The sequence below is a fragment of the Phoenix dactylifera genome, unplaced genomic scaffold (genome assembly GCF_009389715.1).
Source record: "Phoenix dactylifera cultivar Barhee BC4 unplaced genomic scaffold, palm_55x_up_171113_PBpolish2nd_filt_p 000188F, whole genome shotgun sequence".
NCBI lineage: Eukaryota > Viridiplantae > Streptophyta > Magnoliopsida > Arecales > Arecaceae > Phoenix > Phoenix dactylifera.
In genome coordinates, this window is record NW_024067715.1 from 368,579 (window position 1) to 387,814 (window position 19,236).

General features: G+C 40.3%; 2 protein-coding genes and 1 long non-coding RNA gene across 3 annotated transcripts in view; 1 reads left to right on the plus strand and 2 right to left on the minus strand.

The window, feature by feature from the left end:
- The window catches only part of LOC120105082 (65-kDa microtubule-associated protein 3-like), a 38,923-nt gene that overhangs the window by 18,507 nt on the left and 1,180 nt on the right, over window positions 1–19,236 (minus strand). The window contains exon 3 of the mRNA XM_039117167.1: window positions 3,789–3,876. The gene's annotated coding sequence lies outside the window, so the exon portion shown is untranslated. The remainder of the gene's footprint in view (window positions 1–3,788; window positions 3,877–19,236) is intronic.
- Window positions 1–19,236, minus strand: part of LOC113461992 (kinesin-like protein KIN-10B) — a 36,942-nt gene that overhangs the window by 10,801 nt on the left and 6,905 nt on the right. The gene's annotated exons all lie outside the window — the stretch shown is intronic.
- LOC120105083 lies at window positions 5,758–19,084 on the plus strand. The gene is made up of 2 exons (XR_005507473.1): window positions 5,758–6,969; window positions 18,146–19,084. It is a non-coding gene; the product is annotated as an uncharacterized LOC120105083 (long non-coding RNA).

Sequence of the window (19,236 nt, forward strand, 5' to 3'; positions counted from 1 at the left end):
ATTAAACTAAATTATGCTGGATTATGTAATACTACATTACCATGAATCACTTGAAGCTATCTATCTATGTGTAAAGCAAAAGGCTTTGGAGCCCAAATGCATATTTGGACTCAAAATCCTTCCACTTTCCTTAATAAACATTGTACCTTGAAAAGAATCTTTAAGAAATCTGGTATGCTTATATTCTGCAAGTTGCCAATTCTCATATAAACTAGCATTTATACAAATATATTAATAAACTAGGTGTTTGTGCATGTCTACATACATGTATACACATAAGTATGTATGTACATTAACATAACAAATTCATGACTTAGACATATTTGACAATAAAAACAACATAAACAAACACATCACAAAATCCACACACAATAAATAACTTCAGCCACATATGCACATAGTGACAAAAATGTAAACACAACACACTTGCACAATAACAAAATCCAATACAACATGAAAATCTGCATATGAACATAATAAAAAATTTCAGCCACACCCAACAAAAAGATATAAAATTGAAAATACAAGCACACAAAATAGTTATACAAACAAAACAATCATCATATACACAATATATTTGCTACAATCCACAGTCAAAACAAACAATCATAAAGGCACTTTTTTGTGCCTTGGTTCATAAGCAAGGTGCGCGCAATGCTCGCGTTTATGTGCCTAGATGAAGTCACCCTGCTTGAGGTAGGCAAAGTGCCGAGGTTGATCCTAGGTATGCCTTGTGTGACGGACCGTGCATTTCATCAAACAATTGGCACACACTTTCCTCTCTTGAGCACATGTACCAAAAGGAATCCTAAAAACTAAATTTCTGGAGACTCATGGAATTCACTTGAAGCTTATGGATTTAGCTAGAAGCTAGATATTTTTTAGTATGTTTCTAGGTATTTCTGGTCAAGGAGGTGGGAAAGTTCTAAAGAGTGATCTTGAATGATCATAGCTGTTAGATTTGTGATAAATGTAGATAATCCTAACCATTCATTGTACATGGTAGTGCCTATAAAGAGGAACGCCTTATTTCGCCAAACCACCAAACAAAGAATAAGCAAACAAGAAAAGAAGCCTTGTAGAGAGTTCTCTAGTGCCATACAACTCTCCATTCACTCAATCTCTCTCTCTCTCTCTCTCTCTCATGTGCTCTCCCTAGCTTTCTAGTATTCTAGCTTGTGGGGCTAGCTTGGCAAGTTGACTAAGAGGCAAGTGTAGACCAAGATTCGCCGTCTCGGTATCGGACCTCGTACCGGTGCCACACTAGTGCGCCCGGTACCATCCGGTTCAGGATGGTACAGCATACCATGGTGTAGACTAGCAAAGCTTCCATGTGTCGTATGGTGTATTTGAGGAAAAGCAAGCCCATGACAAGTCATACAAGAGAAAGGCAAGCCTACTTAGCTTGTTGTGGGAAAAGGTGGAGCATGATGGCTTCAAAAGTTGTCAAGGTGCAACATGATGTGGTGGAAGAAAACACCAACATGGTCTAAAAAGGGGAAAGGGAAGTCAAGACAAGTCTTACAACAAGGTGAGAAATACATAGGCAAAGATCGCGAAGGTAGAGCTGGTCATGGCCAATATGAGGGATCGGTTTAATGAGTTCAAGCAAGGCATGGAGCTTGATGAAAACTTCGGTAGGCAAGTCGAGGAACTCCGCTAGGACATGCTTAGTGTCATCAACCACGTGGGGGAAGCTCAACATCAAGAACATCTCACATTCCAAGCCTAATTACTAGAAGCCTTGATCAACCTTCAAGCTCCATTTGATGAGCTGAAGAAGAGCATAGAGACCAAAGCCAATTGGGCCACATGCAAGAGTACTGTGGTTAGTGGGTTATTGTTGCACCTACCATGGGTATCAATCCAGGGGTTGAAGCTCCTGAGCCTAAGGAGTATGATGGCAAGAGGGATGCTGCAGCATATTGAGAGGAGCTTTGAGGCACTCAACTATAACGATGAAAAGTGCAAGATGAGGATTGCTACCCTTTTCCTGATTGCTACTATACTGTGGCAGAGGAAAAATGCAGAGATGGAGAAGGGTATTTGCTCAATTTGACACTTAGGATGAGCTAAAATGGGAAATTAAGAAGCGGTTCTATCCTAAGAATATCACCCATGAGGCACGAAAGAGAATGAAGGAGTTGCAAAAAAACAAGTTCGATTAGGAACTATAGGAAGGAATTCTCCTCCCATATGCTTCAAATCCCTAACATAGGGAAGGGGGACCAGCTGTTCAACTTCATGGATGATCTCAAACCACGGGCTGCCATTGAATTGCAAAGGCGTTGTATGAAGCGTATCTTAACTGCCCTCAACCAAGGTGAAGTTTAAAAGGCCAAAGTCTTCTAAGGGTCCAAAGGGTGATCATGCCAAAGGTAGAGGAGCAAAGGGGTTTAAGCCCTCTCTCATGGCAAGGAAGATGGCCATTCTAACACTGAACACCCAAGGGTGGAGGCAAGCCACCAAATGGCAAGAAGGTTGATAAGGAAGCCTTGAGGTAATAGTTTTCTATATGACAGTCCACATTGGACTAGATATTGTCCTAACAGGGGTGCACTCAATGATATGTTTGAGGAGCAAGAGCTAAGATAGTGCTCCAATGAGTTGTCTGACTACTAAACACCTTGAAAGGCTAATCCGATGCCCGAAACTACAAAGTTCAAACCTTGATGTATATCAAGACCTGGAAAGTCCACCCATGTGATGGTGGACACAGATGTGTCACCATTCTATCAAATTAGATGAGGTAAAGCAGCTTGGGCTTAAGGTGGGCAAGGGGAAGGGCTGGGTAAAGATGTGGGGTAGCCCATTGATGGTGTAGAGTTGCACCTAGGCTCGTGGAGTAGATTTGCGCCTAGGCACATGGACCGATAAGGTTGATTTCTTGTAGATGCCCATCAATAACTTTGAAACGGTTGTAGGCATGGAGTCCCTAAAGCAATTCAATGAGATGTCCTTGCCTCATTACAACTCAATGTCCACTTGAGGGAGGACGCACCATCGTGCCAACAATGGCCAAGCTTAGTCCTAGTGCAAAGCTTCACTTTGCAATGCAAGTAACCAAGGGTTAAGTGGAAGCGGAAGTGGAAGTCACTTATTTGGCTACATTGAGAGGTCATAGTATGATGGTGCTAATGAGAACTCCATGGAGCTTCTAAGCAAACTAAGGGAGTTCCATGATCTAGTTCAACAGCTTTCAAGGAGGCAAAATCTTGGCATAAGCAAGCAAATGCCGCACGCTCCTACCTTGACAAAGCTACAAAGAAGACAACCATCACTTGGGCTATATCTTTGTACCTTTTGACAGTTAATTATGACTTTCAACAGATTAGATTCTTCGCATTTGAGATTTTTTTGTCGTTTTTTATTACTTTCAGTAGTTAAGGTTAATTTTAAGCAACCATCATGCAACTCTACTATGGTATAGAAATTTTTGCCATTAACAACAAGAGAAACTTGTTTCATCTGATATACAATTAATTCGAAGTTAACACAAAGTTATCAAATAAAGATTCAAGACCATAAAACTACTCCAATGTTAGATAGTTGGATTATGAACTAAGATTATTCCAAAAACTAGGTTTAAATATCTCAATTAAAACAATTTATAGCATAAGCAAGTTTAAATGGTTGCCCCTCATGCCTACAAAACTAATACTAGTGAACCAATTACCATACAGTCCATGTGGATTAAAATGTAAAAATCAAACAAAAAGAGAATATATAATCTACTAGGAGTCAAATAAAATTTAACTAATTCACTTCATGAAATAGATAACACTCACAGGGTATTTTGCTAACAAGTACCCGAGCTTTTTCTGCGTGCTTCAGATTCTTATATGCTCCTCGACAAGCATTATAACGATTTTGATCCTACAAAAGCATTGAAATGAGGGCTCAAAATAAAGAAAAGAAAAGAAATTCCATAAGCTTCACCTATCATTCCTAAAATAACTAAGATGAGTCCAATTGTGGAGTGATCGATTAAAACCCCGTTTGATTTTGATGAGCTCAAAGCATTTGAGTATATCTTGTGATTACTAATGAATTCAATTGAGTGTTTCAGTGAAAATCCTGTCCAAGTGTCTCTAGACTTGGTTCATAGCATTTTGGATAAGTTAAGAAGTCTGCATGAACCAATGTCTGAGATACGAGTCGACTCCCGAGTTTCACGAGTCGACTCCAAGCGTATCAAGGTCACTGGCACGAGCTCGAGTCGACTCCTGATCAGTACGAGTCGACTCCGACTGAAAACAGACAGAAGGACAGAAGAGCAGTTTTTCAGGTCTGAGATTCGAGTCGACTCCAGTGGAATGCGAGTCGACTCCCAGCGGTACACACAGAAAAAGTCAGAGAGCGTTTTATGGACTCTGAGATTCGAGTCGACTCCAGTGGAACGCGAGTCGACTCCCAGCGGTATACAAAGAAAAAGTCAGAGAGCGTTTTATGGACTCTAAGATTCGAGTCGACTCCCGCAGTACGCGAGTCGACTCCGAGACTGTGCGACCATCGACAGACAGAAGACCATGTTACTGCCTCTGAGATTCGAGTCGACTCCCAGACAGCTCGAGTCGACTCCAAGACAAGCTTCACGTCAAAAGGCAGAAGACCAACTTTCGGAAACTGAGAGCCGAGTCGACTCCAAGGAAGTTCGAGTCGACTCCAAGACTGGATGAGCCAAAAGACAGAGAATCGGGAGTTCGGGCTCTGAGATTCGAGTCGACTCCCAGGACAGTCGAGTCGACTCGAGTGGACAAAATTCAAATTTGGATCCACGGACTACAGAGGATGAGCCGACTCCAAAATTGCCAGGTCAGCGCCAGAAGTTGGCGAGTCGACTCCGGGTCAAGACGAGTCGACTCCCAGTCAAGACGGCAACTTTAATTCAAACTGGGAACAGTTGCCGAGTCGACTCCGGAAAAGCTCGAGTCGACTCCTGCTACAGCCGAGTCGACTCCTGATCGCGCGAGTCGACTCCAACCCACCAACGGTCACATTGTCAGGCTGCGCAGAGTGTGCAGAACGGCCAGAAAAAGCAGAGTAACGGCTAGTTTCCGTGGGGGTTGACTTAAATAGCCACAGAAGACTGTAGCAAGGTAGAGAACACATATTCCACTCCTAGCATTCAAGTCTTCAAGCTCTCTAAGTGCTCTTCAACGAGAAAAAGGAAAGATCTGCATTTACTACTCCACCAACATCTTCCCAGCATTCAAAGCTTCCTCCTCCTGCTTTCAAGTCGATCACTCTTTCAAGAGGAGACCGGAGTTCCAGAAGCCACACCTCTTCACCATCTTAAAAGCGTTTGAGGGCTTCTAACTCCTTTACGATTATATTGTTTTAAATCTGCTTTTTGAGAAGCTATTTTCTGTTTTCTTCTATCTCGTGTATTTACTTGATTCAATCGGGGGATTGAATCAAGGGGATTAAGGTTGGTTGGTGAGCCAGTTTAAAACCAACGAGTGTAAGGGTTTGATTGTGAGCCCGGAAAAACAATCGGGGTTGGTTCTAGTCGGTGAGCCTGGGAAAACCGACCGAGTTCGTTGTGAGCTCGTAAAACAACAAGTTCGGTTGTGAGCTTGCAAAACAACCGGCTGTAATCCAAGGGGGTTATAGTGAAATTTCCAAGTGAGACTTGGGGAGTGGACGTAGGAGCAAGGGTTAGCTCCGAACCACTATAAAACTTTGTGTTTGTAGTGCATTGTCTCTCATCTTCTTCCCCACACATTACTCACAGCACTTAGCTTTAATTAAATAACTGGCTATAGTATTTCGTTAATCATCCACAAAGTTTTAATTAGCTAAGTTAATTTAAAAACCCAATTCACCCCCCCTCTTGGGTTGTCTATCTGGGCAACACCAATATCTAACTGATTAAAGATTGTTGTTAGGGGAGCATACAAAAGTTCAAACTAATAGATTTCTATTTGATACCAAGATATTCTATACATAGGTCACATATATTTTTTAAATCTCTAAAATTTTGTATATGTACATTATATGGCATTTTGCTTATTGAAGTACTAACTTGACTTATCGGGCATTTTAGTATATATGTTTGCATGGAAGGCTCGGGTTCTCTTTTTTGTATTCGCATGGCATGTAATTGAGATGTGACCAAGGTTTTATCCTCAACAGCCTATCTCATGACAAGAAAAGAATTTATTCAAAGAACTCATGACGAACTAGTAGCAATCATCTATCTGACTATCTCCACACAACATGGATTATTTCATGGGCAGCATAGTTTGTGCCTATGGCAATGAGAACTCGCAGTATATTGACAATTTTCGGAAGACATTTGTTTGCCTCATTTACAAAAATTACTGGCAATAAGCCTACTTCTGATAACAATTCTGTATCATTTTAAGAGAAATATTCCAAAAACATGTGTCCCATTAAGCTAGGCAAAGGCTCCTACTTCCTATTAACCATAAAGCCTCTTAGACATACTACCTCTTTCAAGAGATAAAAACCTCTTGGTCCTATTTCATAGAATAACTTTAACAGAGAATAATGCCAAAATAAGGATTTGAAAAAGAGCAGGGTGTTGACAATTGTGAAAAAAATATAATTTAAGAAATAAGAAGCATAAAGCATTGTCCGAACTATATATGCATCAAAACTATCCAAAATTTACCTGGTTAAGAAGATCATAATCATCCAATAAATAAACATAGATTTAAACTAAACTGGAGAAATCCAGCATCATAAATCATTCTAGACTGTCTTGTTGTTTGTTATTTAACATGTCGACTTCAGAGTTCCAACTTCCAAGTAACTCATCATGCAAACTAGTATTTCACAACTAATTTTACACATTAACAGCATAAGTAAATAAATTTCATGGCGAAACCTAGAAGGGACACAATAAAAACATATCTTAAACTCCATCCGTGGGGCCCTACAGTGTTTATTATATATTTCTTGTTCATTTGAAAAAGCATATTTCATATAAACATTTAATAGGTAAAAAGGACTTGGGGAGTGGACGTAGGAGCAAGGGTTAGCTCCGAACCACTATAAAACTTTGTGTTTGTAGTGCATTGTCTCTCATCTTCTTCCCCACACATTACTCACAGCACTTAGCTTTAATTAAATAACTGGCTATAGTATTTCGTTAATCATCCACAAAGTTTTAATTAGCTAAGTTAATTTAAAAACCCAATTCACCCCCCCCTCTTGGGTTGTCTATCTGGGCAACAAGTGGTATCAGAGCCAAAAACTCTTCCACTCAAGAGTTAAAAGATCAAAATAACAACCCCATTTGGATCTTCTCACATTGAGGGTCAGTCCACCCAAAGACCTCCTTTCTTCAATGGATCCGACTACTCATACTGGAAGGCTAGGATGAGAATATTCATCCAAGCCCAAGACTATGAGATGTGGACCATTGTAGTGAATGGCCCATACATCCCATCCACATATGTAGAGGGTGTTAAGGTACCCAAACTAGAAACGGATTGGGATGAACATGACATGAGGAAGGCATAACTAAACTCTAAAGCAATGAATGTGTTTTATTGTGCCTTAGACCGTAATGAATTCAATAGAGTTTCAACTTGTAATTCTGCAAAAGAAATTTGGGACAGACTTGAAGTGACCCATGAGGGCACGAATCAAGTCAAGGAATCCAAAATAAACATCTTGGTTCATAAATATGAACTATTTAAAATGGATTCAAATGAAACAATCACAAGCATGTTCACTAGGTTTACTGATATTGTCAATGGCCTAAAAAGCCTTGGCAAGAACTATACTAACAGTGAACTTGTCAGGAAAATCCTTCGGTGTCTACCAAGGTTGTGGGAAGCCAAGGTGACGGCGATCCAAGAAGCTAAAGACTTGAACAAGCTTCAACTTGAAGAGCTCCTTGGATCCCTGATGACGCATGAGCTTACCATGAAACAACACAACGAGGAAGAGTCCTCCCATAAGAAAAAGGTAATAGCTTTAAAATCTACTTCTTCTAACAAGGACCTGTCTTGCAGCAGCAGCAGTGAAGAGGAAGAAGATGAGGAAGATGGTGGTGAGGCACTTCTTGTGCGCAAGTTCAAGAAGTTTATCAACCACAAGAAGACGTATCATCAAAGGAGAGGTCCCTCAAATTCCTACCGCAGAGACAAAGGTAAGGAAAGGGAAAATGAGGGGATTGGGTGTTACGAGTGCAAGAAGCCGGGACACATAAGAGCAGAGTGCCCCTTATTGAAGAAGGGGAGTAAGTACAAGAAGAAGAAGGCACTTGTCACCACCCTATCGGACTCCGACACATCATCTTCATCATCGGATGAAGAACAAGAAGAGAAGGCCAATTTCTGTTTCATGGCCAACGAAAATGAGGTAATTTCCGATACGCATTTTGATTTTACATTTGATGAACTTTATGATGCGTTCAATGAATTAATGATTGAGTATAAGAATATAAATGTTAAAAACAGAGAACTAAAAGTAACTAACCAAAGTTATATTCATAAGCATGATTCATTAATTAAGGATAAAGATAATCTCACCAAAGAAAATCTAGAACTTAAGACAAGCAACCAACTCCTAATTAAGAAGACTAACACCTTAACGAAAGATATTGAGAAACTAACAAAGGAATTTTCAGATCTCAAAAACCATAAACAAGTCTTAAACAAGGATCTAACTAAAGAGCTAAATGATCTAAAAACCGAAAATCAGACATTAACTAAAGAACTAAACAAATACAAACCCTTAGTTGAAAAATTCACATATAGTTCTGAAAAGTTAAACATGATACTTAATAATCAACGAGCCGTATTTAATAAAGCGGGTTTAGGGTATAAACCAAGGAATAAGCAAAAACTTCTTAGTAACTTCTTTGTTAAAGCTGGGGAAACTAAAATTAAGAAAATAACTTGCTTTTGTTGTGGAATAGTAGGACATAAAGCAAATGTATGTAATTTTAGGAAAAAGTAAAACTAAAAGAAAAAATAAAAGGGTATGGGTTCCAAAAGGAACCAACTTGACTAACCATGAAGGACCCAAGAAAACTTAGGTACCTAAGATGACATGATTTGCTTGTGTAGGAGTGTCTTGCAGCCAAGGTCAACAAAAACTGCTGGTATTTGGATAGTGGCTGTTCAAGGCACATGACGGGTGATAAAGATCAATTTTTCACCCTTGAAGCTAAGAAGGGAGGTGCTGTGACTTTTGGAGACAACAACCAAGGTCACATCATTGGTATTGGTAAAGTTCAAATCACCCCTTCTACCTTTATAGATAATGTTAGATATGTTGATGGTCTTAAGCATAACTTGTTAAGCATTAGTCAATTATGTGATAAAGGATATGATGTTATGTTTAAACCATCACTATGTATTATAACAAATCCTAATGATAATAGTTTAGTTTTTAAAGGGATGAGACGTAGAAATGTATATGTGGTAGATCTAGAAGACCTTACAAAACATAACCAATGTTTAGTTGTTAATGAAACTAAAGAAAATGATGCTAGTTGGTTATGGCACCGTAAGTTAGGTCATGCAAGCATGGACACAATAACTAAACTAGTTAAAAGAGACTCCGTGATAGGTTTGCCAAAATTAAAATTTGAAAAGAACAAAATATGTGAAGCATGTCAATTTGGCAAACAATCTAGAAACTCTTTTAAATCCATAAAATGTGTCTCTACTTCTAGGCCTCTAGAATTACTACACATGGACCTATTTGGTCCAACTAGAACAACAAGCCTAGGTGGAAATAAATATGGTCTAGTTATAGTAGATGATTACTCTAGGTACACATGGGTCATGTTTCTAGCGCATAAGGATCAAGCATTTTCTATGTTTAAGAAGTTCCATAAGGAAGTAACAAATGCTAGAGAGTCCTCAGTTATAGCTATTAGAAGTGACCATGGTACCGAATTCGAAAATCAATTATTTGATGAATTTTGTAGTAAAAAGGGGATAACCCATAATTTCTCAGCACCAAGGACACCACAACAAAATGGAGTTGTGGAAAGGAAAAATAGAACCCTAGAGGAAATGGCTAGAACGATGTTATGTGAAAGTAACCTCCCTAAGTACTTTTGGGGAGAAGCCATTAATACTTCTTGCCATGTATTAAATAGAGTTCTATTAAGACCCATCATAAAGAAAACACCATATGAACTGTGGAAAAACAGAAAACCAAAGGTTAACTATTTTCATGTTTTCGGATGTAGGTGTTTTGTACATAATAATGGGAAAGATAATCTAGGGAAATTTGATCCAAAATCTGATGAAGGAATATTCCTAGGTTATTCTACAACTAGTAAAGCCTATAGAATCTTTAATAAAGAACCCTAGTTATAGAAGAATCTATACATGTTGTTTTTGATGACTCTAGTGACATCTCATCTAGTAAGAAGGTTAATTTTGATGATGATATTGAAATACTTGAAGAAAAGATAGATGAGATGGATTACAAGATGATAATCAAAAGTTGATTGAAGGAGAATCATCAAACCAAGAGCCTATAGTGGATCATGGCTAACTAAAGCTTGGAGGTATGCTCATGGGCATCCTAAGGAACTAATTCTAGATGATCCATCCCAACCCGTTAGGACTAGAGCATCCCTTAGAAATTTGAATAACCATCTAGCTTTTGTTTCACACTTTGAGCCCAAACATATAGAAGAAGCCGAAAATGATGTAAATTGGATAAATGCAATGCAAGAAGAACTAAACCAATTTACTAGAAACAAAGTGTGGGATCTAGTAGAGAGACCTTCTGAATATCCAATTATAGGTACAAAATGGATATATAAAATAAGCTAGATGAAAATGGAATTGTTATAAGGAATAAGGCTAGACTAGTAGCAAAGGGTTATAATCAAGAAGAAGGTATAGACTTTGATGAAACCTTTGCTCCCGTAGCTAGACTTGAGGCTATTAGACTATTATTAGCATATGCCATGCTCTAAGGACTTCAAGCTATATCAAATGGATGTAAAAGTGCTTTTCTAAATGGGTTTATTAATGAGGAGGTATATGTGGAACAACCTCCTGGTTTTGAAAATCATCAATACCCCAATCATGTGTATAAACTGAACAAAGCACTTTATAGTCTAAAACAAGCACCTAGAGCATGGTATGAGAGACTTAGTAAATTTCTATTAGAACATGAATTCTCTAGGGGAAATGTAGATACAACATTATTTCTGAAAAGAAAATAAGGATATGTTATTAGTACAGATTATGTTGATGATATCATTTTCGGTGCTACTAACAATCGCCTCTGCGAGGAATTTGCTGATTTGATGCAGAGTGAGTTTGAGATGAGCATGATGGGAGAGCTGAACTACTTCCTCGGGCTTCAAATCAACAATCTGAAGGAGGCATCTTCATCAATCAAGCCAAATATATCAAGGAGATGCTCAAGAAGTTTGATATGGAGGGAAACAAGTCAATCAGCACCCCCATGAGCTCATCATGGAAGTTAGACCAAGATGAATCAGGTAAATCTGTAGATCAAAAACTTTATAGAGGTATGATAGGTTCTTTACTGTATCTTACTGCAAGTAGGCCTGATATTATGTTTAGTGTGTGCATGTGTGCTAGATATCAGGCTAATCCTAAAGAATCACACCTAGCTGCAGTTAAGAGAATCTTTAAATACTTAATAGGAACTAAGAACATAGAGCTGTGGTACTCTAAAGAATCTAGCCTAAACTTAATAGGGTACACAGATTCAGACTTCGCTGGATGTAAGCTTGATAGAAAAAGTACCAGCGGGTCTTGTCAATTTCTAGGAGAAAACCTAATCTCATGGTTTAGCAAGAAACAAAACTCGGTTGCATTATCCACTGCAGAAGCTGAATATGTTGCAGCCGGGAGTTGTTGTGCTCAAATCTTGTGGATTAAACAACAATTAGAAGATTATGGCATTAAACAAGATAAAATCCCCATTAATTGTGATAATACAAGGTGCCATAAACCTAACTAAAAATCCAATTCAACACTCAAGAACTAAACACATTGAGATAAGACATCACTTCATAAGAGATCATGTATTGAATGGTGATGTGACTCTCCAATTTGTTTGTACTGATAATCAATTAGCAGATATTTTCACAAAACCCCTAAGTGAAGAGAGGTTCAGTGTACTTAGGAGGGGATTAGGAGTGATTGACCCATCCTAGTGGGAGTTTCCACTAGATTAATTGATTTTGATGGTTAAAATGAGGTTAAAATAGAGTTTCTATTCAATGATCATCAAATCAGATCCCAACTAGGTGATTTTCCCTCATTTGGCACGGTTATAGCATGATTTTTAAGTGCGTGCCAAGGTTAGAGACGACTCGAGTAAGTTTCAGAGCCGGCTCCTAAGGGGGAGTCGACTCGCGCATTTGGGGAGTCGACTCGCAAAGTTGGCAGCTGAGGGGGAGTCGACTCGCACATTGTCGGGAGTCGACTCGAAGTCTACAGGCGCATAAGGAGAGTCGACTCGCGCATTTTCTGGAGTCGACTCGAGGTCGAGTCGACTCGCGACTCAGGGGGAGTCGACTCGCAGTCGGGATCCGACTTTTTAACCCTAGGTTTGTCGTTTCGCAAACACTTTTTCTCAAGCCGCCACTGTTCACAAAGCCCTAGAGCCGACTCCTAGGTCATCCTCGATCGTCTCCAAGCCCTTTTTCCGTCGATTCTTCGCCGGACATTGAGTTTCCGTCCGTTCCTAGGTCTTTTCAGGTCAGTCCCAAGCTTCCTCTATCGATCCTCCTTCGTTCTCTAGGTTTTCATCTCGTTTAGGTCAAGATGCCTCGCAAGGGAGTTGTTAGAAAGAGGTCCCGTCCCGTGGCCGGTCCCGAGCGGCGCTCCAAGGCGCGGCACGATCCCGCGAGGCAACCTCCTCCGGATCGTTCCCCGCCTAGGGTGGTTCATGTTAGGCCGTTGGCCAGGAAGGCCGTCACCTCCGGGAGGTGTCACTTTCGACTATCTCTCCCGGGAAGGATTCACCATAGGCGATAGGCTTAGAGCCCAGGGTCTAGAGTACTTCCTCACCTTGGACCTTCCCACCTATCCTGGCCTAGTTCAAGAGTTCTACAGTACCGTCCATCGGGGAGATGGAGGTATTGAGGGCACGGTATTAGGTGTCCCATTGCGTGTCACAGAGGACCTCATTGCCCATATCCTCCACCTTCCATTAGTAGGGGTGGCTCCTGCACATCCTGAGGATAGATTTGAGGCCCTTACGATCGTCTTAGGGCATCCACCTCAGTCTCCCCTAGATGAGGTATCTGCTAGCTCACTTCCTATTGAAGTGAGAATCCTTTTGAGCATTTTGTCCAGGTCCATCTTCCCTAAGACAGGGAGATTTGATTTTGTGAATGAGAGGGACCTAGCTATTATGTCTTACATTCTTCAGGACACCCCGGTCAACTTCCCCAAGCTCATTTATAGGTATATGTGTGAGCCCCTGGATAGACCTAGGCTCTCCCTCCCATATGGAATGTTATTCACTCTTCTCTTTAGGCAGTACGAAATTTCCATTCCTGAGAAGGAACCCTCTCGTGCCTTGCGATGGACTGATCGCTTGGGTACGGGGACCATGCACAGGATGGGATTTCAGAAGAGAGAAGGGATCTGGGTTAGGAAGTCCACTCTCACCGCTCAGACCACCAGACCATCACCCAGTCCTGAGCCAGATTCTGACTACCCAGAGTCCCAGACCATCCAGACCTTCCATCCACTCCTCCTGCTCCTACCACCTCTGCCGACCTTCCTCCTCAGCTCCACCATCTATGGAGGTCCGTATTGATCCAGAGCAGCTCCGGGAGCTGCGGCAGGAGATCGTCCGAGATTTGAGGGACGAGCTGCTCCGGGAGCTCCGAGGTTCCGTGCCAGCTCCCACTCCTGCACCCACTCCATCCTCAGCACTGGTCCCATCCTTGACAGCCGTGACAGACATGACGGCTGAGGTGCGGCAGGAGATCTACAACATTAGGACCCTGGTGCAGGCCCCCACAGCATGAGCGAGGTCACGAGCACCACGAGGAGGATGCGGGATGACATCCGCCGTGACATGCACACCACCACCGAGGGGGCCGAGCGCTTGTCGAATGTGCTCATCGACAAGCTGGACGCACTTCAGACCTCGGTGACTGGGCTTCAGACGTCGGTGACTGAGCTCTCCACTACACATAGCAGAGCCACCACGTCTATTATCACGCAGCTGGGCCATGTTACAGAGGCAGTCGCCCTCCTCATGGAGCAGAGCCGATTGAGAGGAGGAGTCACATCCTCGAGAGGAGGAGCTACATCCTCCAAAGGAGGAGATGTATCCTCGAGAGGAGGAGCTACATCCTCCAGAGGAGGAGATGTATCCTCGAGAGGGGGAGGCACATCCTCGAGGAGGTCATAGATGATTTTGAGTTGTGTTTTGTCTTCTTTTGTATTGTTCTTGCTTTACCTATTGTATGCTCAAATGTATTCACCTTCATATCAATACAATGAGTAGACATCTTATCTTCATTTCTGTGCCATTTGATGATTGACTGTGCCATTTGTGCCATTGATTGTGTGTGATTACCTCCTTTTTGGTATGATGACAAAAAGGGGGAGAAATGTGTAAAATATGTAAATGGGGAGAAATATTAAAAAATATGTAAAAGAAATCAATGGAAATAAATAAAACGATAAACTCTTAAAAACACACATAAATTTGTTCTAAGTGGATTCGGTACCTCGAGGCTCATTATCTCTCTTTTGGGGCTCCTAATGGAGTAATCTCCAGAATCTATTCAAGGGATATTCGGAGATTAGCTGAATCCTACTCAAGAACAAATTGACAGATTTTCCCTCTAAAAACAAAAATTTTAGTTCAAAAATTTCAAAGCATTAAAAGGAAATTCAGAAAATCAAAACATAGTTGAATGCATATGTTGAGGGGAGAATCTGAATTTTAATCAAGCTAAATCATTAATGTCATATAAGCCAAACAATTGATTGCAGAATATGAAGGCTTATATAATTCCAAATGAAAGGGGGAACTTTAACTCCGAAATTTAATGTTTCACTCCTTTCAAACTTGGATAAATTAAATTATCAAGACATTTGAATTCATTTATGGAGTTTATTTCATTATTTACTGAGCAACTCATTTTACATATACTCAAAGTTTTGTCATCATCAAAAAGGGGGAGATTGTGGAGTGATCGATTAAAACCCCGTTTGATTTTGATGAGCTCAAAGCATTTGAGTATATCTTGTGATTACTAATGAATTCAATTGAGTGTTTCAGTGAAAATCCTGTCCAAGTGTCTCTAGACTTGGTTCATAGCATTTTGGATAAGTTAAGAAGTCTGCATGAACCAATGTCTGAGATACGAGTCGACTCCCGAGTTTCACGAGTCGACTCCAAGCGTATCAAGGTCACTGGCACGAGCTCGAGTCGACTCCTGATCAGTACGAGTCGACTCCGACTGAAAACAGACAGAAGGACAGAAGAGCAGTTTTTCAGGTCTGAGATTCGAGTCGACTCCAGTGGAATGCGAGTCGACTCCCAGCGGTACACACAGAAAAAGTCAGAGAGCGTTTTATGGACTCTGAGATTCGAGTCGACTCCAGTGGAACGCGAGTCGACTCCCAGCGGTACACAAAGAAAAAGTCAGAGAGCGTTTTATGGACTCTAAGATTCGAGTCGACTCCCGCAGTACGCGAGTCGACTCCGAGACTGTGCGACCATCGACAGACAGAAGACCATGTTACTGCCTCTGAGATTCGAGTCGACTCCCAGACAGCTCGAGTCGACTCCAAGACAAGCTTCACGTCAAAAGGCAGAAGACCAACTTTCGGAAACTGAGAGCCGAGTCGACTCCAAGGAAGTTCGAGTCGACTCCAAGACTGGATGAGCCAAAAGACAGAGAATCGGGAGTTCGGGCTCTGAGATTCGAGTCGACTCCCAGGACAGTCGAGTCGACTCGAGTGGACAAAATTCAAATTTGGATCCACGGACTACAGAGGATGAGCCGACTCCAAAATTGCCAGGTCAGCGCCAGAAGTTGGCGAGTCGACTCCGGGTCAAGACGAGTCGACTCCCAGTCAAGACGGCAACTTTAATTCAAACTGGGAACAGTTGCCGAGTCGACTCCGGAAAAGCTCGAGTCGACTCCTGCTACAGCCGAGTCGACTCCTGATCGCGCGAGTCGACTCCAACCCACCAACGGTCACATTGTCAGGCTGCGCAGAGTGTGCAGAACGGCCAGAAAAAGCAGAGTAACGGCTAGTTTCCGTGGGGGTTGACTTAAATAGCCACAGAAGACTGTAGCAAGGTAGAGAACACATATTCCACTCCTAGCATTCAAGTCTTCAAGCTCTCTAAGTGCTCTTCAACGAGAAAAAGGAAAGATCTGCATTTACTGCTCCACCAACATCTTCCCAGCATTCAAAGCTTCCTCCTCCTGCTTTCAAGTCGATCACTCTTTCAAGAGGAGACCGGAGTTCCAGAAGCCACACCTCTTCACCATCTTAAAAGCGTTTGAGGGCTTCTAACTCCTTTACGATTATATTGTTTTAAATCTGCTTTTTGAGAAGCTATTTTCTGTTTTCTTCTATCTCGTGTATTTACTTGATTCAATCGGGGGATTGAATCAAGGGGATTAAGGTTGGTTGGTGAGCCAGTTTAAAACCAACGAGTGTAAGGGTTTGATTGTGAGCCCGGAAAAACAATCGGGGTTGGTTCTAGTCGGTGAGCCTGGGAAAACCGACCGAGTTCGTTGTGAGCTCGTAAAACAACAAGTTCGGTTGTGAGCTTGCAAAACAACCGGCTGTAATCCAAGGGGGTTATAGTGAAATTTCCAAGTGAGACTTGGGGAGTGGACGTAGGAGCAAGGGTTAGCTCCGAACCACTATAAAACTTTGTGTTTGTAGTGCATTGTCTCTCATCTTCTTCCCCACACATTACTCACAGCACTTAGCTTTAATTAAATAACTGGCTATAGTATTTCGTTAATCATCCACAAAGTTTTAATTAGCTAAGTTAATTTAAAAACCCAATTCACCCCCCCCTCTTGGGTTGTCTATCTGGGCAACACCAATATCTAACTGATTAAAGATTGTTGTTAGGGGAGCATACAAAAGTTCAAACTAATAGATTTCTATTTGATACCAAGATATTCTATACATAGGCGACATATATTTTTTTAAATCTCTAAAATTTTGTATATGTACATTATATGGCATTTTGCTTATTGAAGTACTAACTTGACTTATCGAGCATTTTAGTATATATGTTTGCATGGAAGGCTCGGGTTCTCTTTTTTGTATTCGCATGGCATGTAATTGAGATGTGACCAAGGTTTTATCCTCAACAGCCTATCTCGTGACAAGAAAAGAATTTATTCAAAGAACTCATGACGAACTAGTAGCAATCATCTATCTGACTATCTCCACACAACATGGATTGTTTCATGGGCAGCATAGTTTGTGCCTATGGCAATGAGAACTCGCAGTATATTGACAATTTTCGGAAGACATTTGTTTGCCTCATTTACAAAATTACTGGCAATAAGCCTACTTCTGATAACAATTCTGTATCATTTTTAAGAGAAATATTCCAAAAACATGTGTCCCATTAAGCTAGGCAAAGGCTCCTACTTCCTATTAACCATAAAGCCTCTTAGACATACTACCTCTTTCAAGAGATAAAAACCTCTTGGTCCTATTTCATAGAAAAACTTTAACAGAGAATAATGCCAAAATAAGGATTTGAAAAAGAGCAGGGTGTTGACAATTGTGAAAAAAATATAATTTAAGAAATAAGAAGCATAAAGCATTGTCCGAACTATATATGCATCAAAACTATCCAAAATTTACCTGGTTAAGAAGATCATAATCATCCAATAAATAAACATAGATTTAAACTAAACTGGAGAAATCCAGCATCATAAATCATTCTAGATTGTCTTGTTGTTTGTTATTTAACATGTCGACTTCAGAGTTCCAACTTCCAAGTAACTCATCATGCAAACTAGTATTTCACAACTAATTTTACACATTAACAGCATAAGTAAATAAATTTCATGGCGAAACCTAGAAGGGACACAATAAAAACATATCTTAAACTCCATCCGTGGAGCCCTACAGTGTTTATTATATATTTCTTGTTCATTTGAAAAAGCATATTTCATATAAACATTTAATAGGTAAAAAGGAAACTACTTTAAGGTTACATCTGACACCAACTAAAGCAAAAAATGAACCTAACTAGCATTGATATAAGAATATGCCCCTTCATACAATAATCTATCCTTTCAAATTCTATGTCTTTTCTTGGTCATTTTTTTTTTTTTAATTCAATCCGTATGATTAAATCCAATTAACATGAGACAGCTAAGAGTGCAAACCATATACCAGCCATGACAAGAAAATATTTGTTATCTTGGCTCAAACAACTCCGATCGAAAAATTTAATGACTACAACTTGCAAAAAGAAAACAAGGGAAAAATTCTGATCCTTTTCCTAGAACATACTAAGATTGGTAATTCATTATTCCGGGGGTTCCCAAAATATATTGTACCTAGCTCCCTATCACCAGCTAATTTTTTTTAAGATGAAAAGCCAATCAAGTGCTTACAAGCCTTCCTGGTCAAATAAGATAATATTCACCTTACATGCAACTTGATGATAATGTGGTGTGACATTATGTGGAAGTTTGGCATGTCCTTGACACACAATGGTTTGTGGCTGACATGGAAAACTTTGAGCATGAAAAAATATTTATACCATCAAGGTTGAGAGGGCAAAAACATACTCTACAATGTATGAGACTTGCAAGGCCAAAAAACACAAGTAGATGTAGGGTCTTATGCCCTTACCAAAAAGCTAGAAATATAATTTAGTGAAACCCATTCGTTTTAGGTCGAGTCTTGCAACACAAGAATAAAAATGAGAAGCACACATTAGCAAAAAAGCAAGATTGAGGCACAATTTGTTTGCTATTCTCTTCTACAGGTATGAGAAGAGAAGAACATGTAGGTAAATAAAAACTTCTAGACAAGAATTTGGGAGCCAAACAGCAGGAAAAACTGGCTGCTAACAGATAATCTGCAGCTTGAAAAGAACATGTAGGTAAATAAAAAAAAATACGGATCTTGTCCAGCTATCCCCATTATTCCATGTCTCATATGCTTAATTTAATTTCTTTCATTAGGTGTAATTAATTAGCTTTACTTTCAACTAACTGTTATGTAAAAGATTAACCTAATAGATAAGTAAACAGAAATAAAAATATGT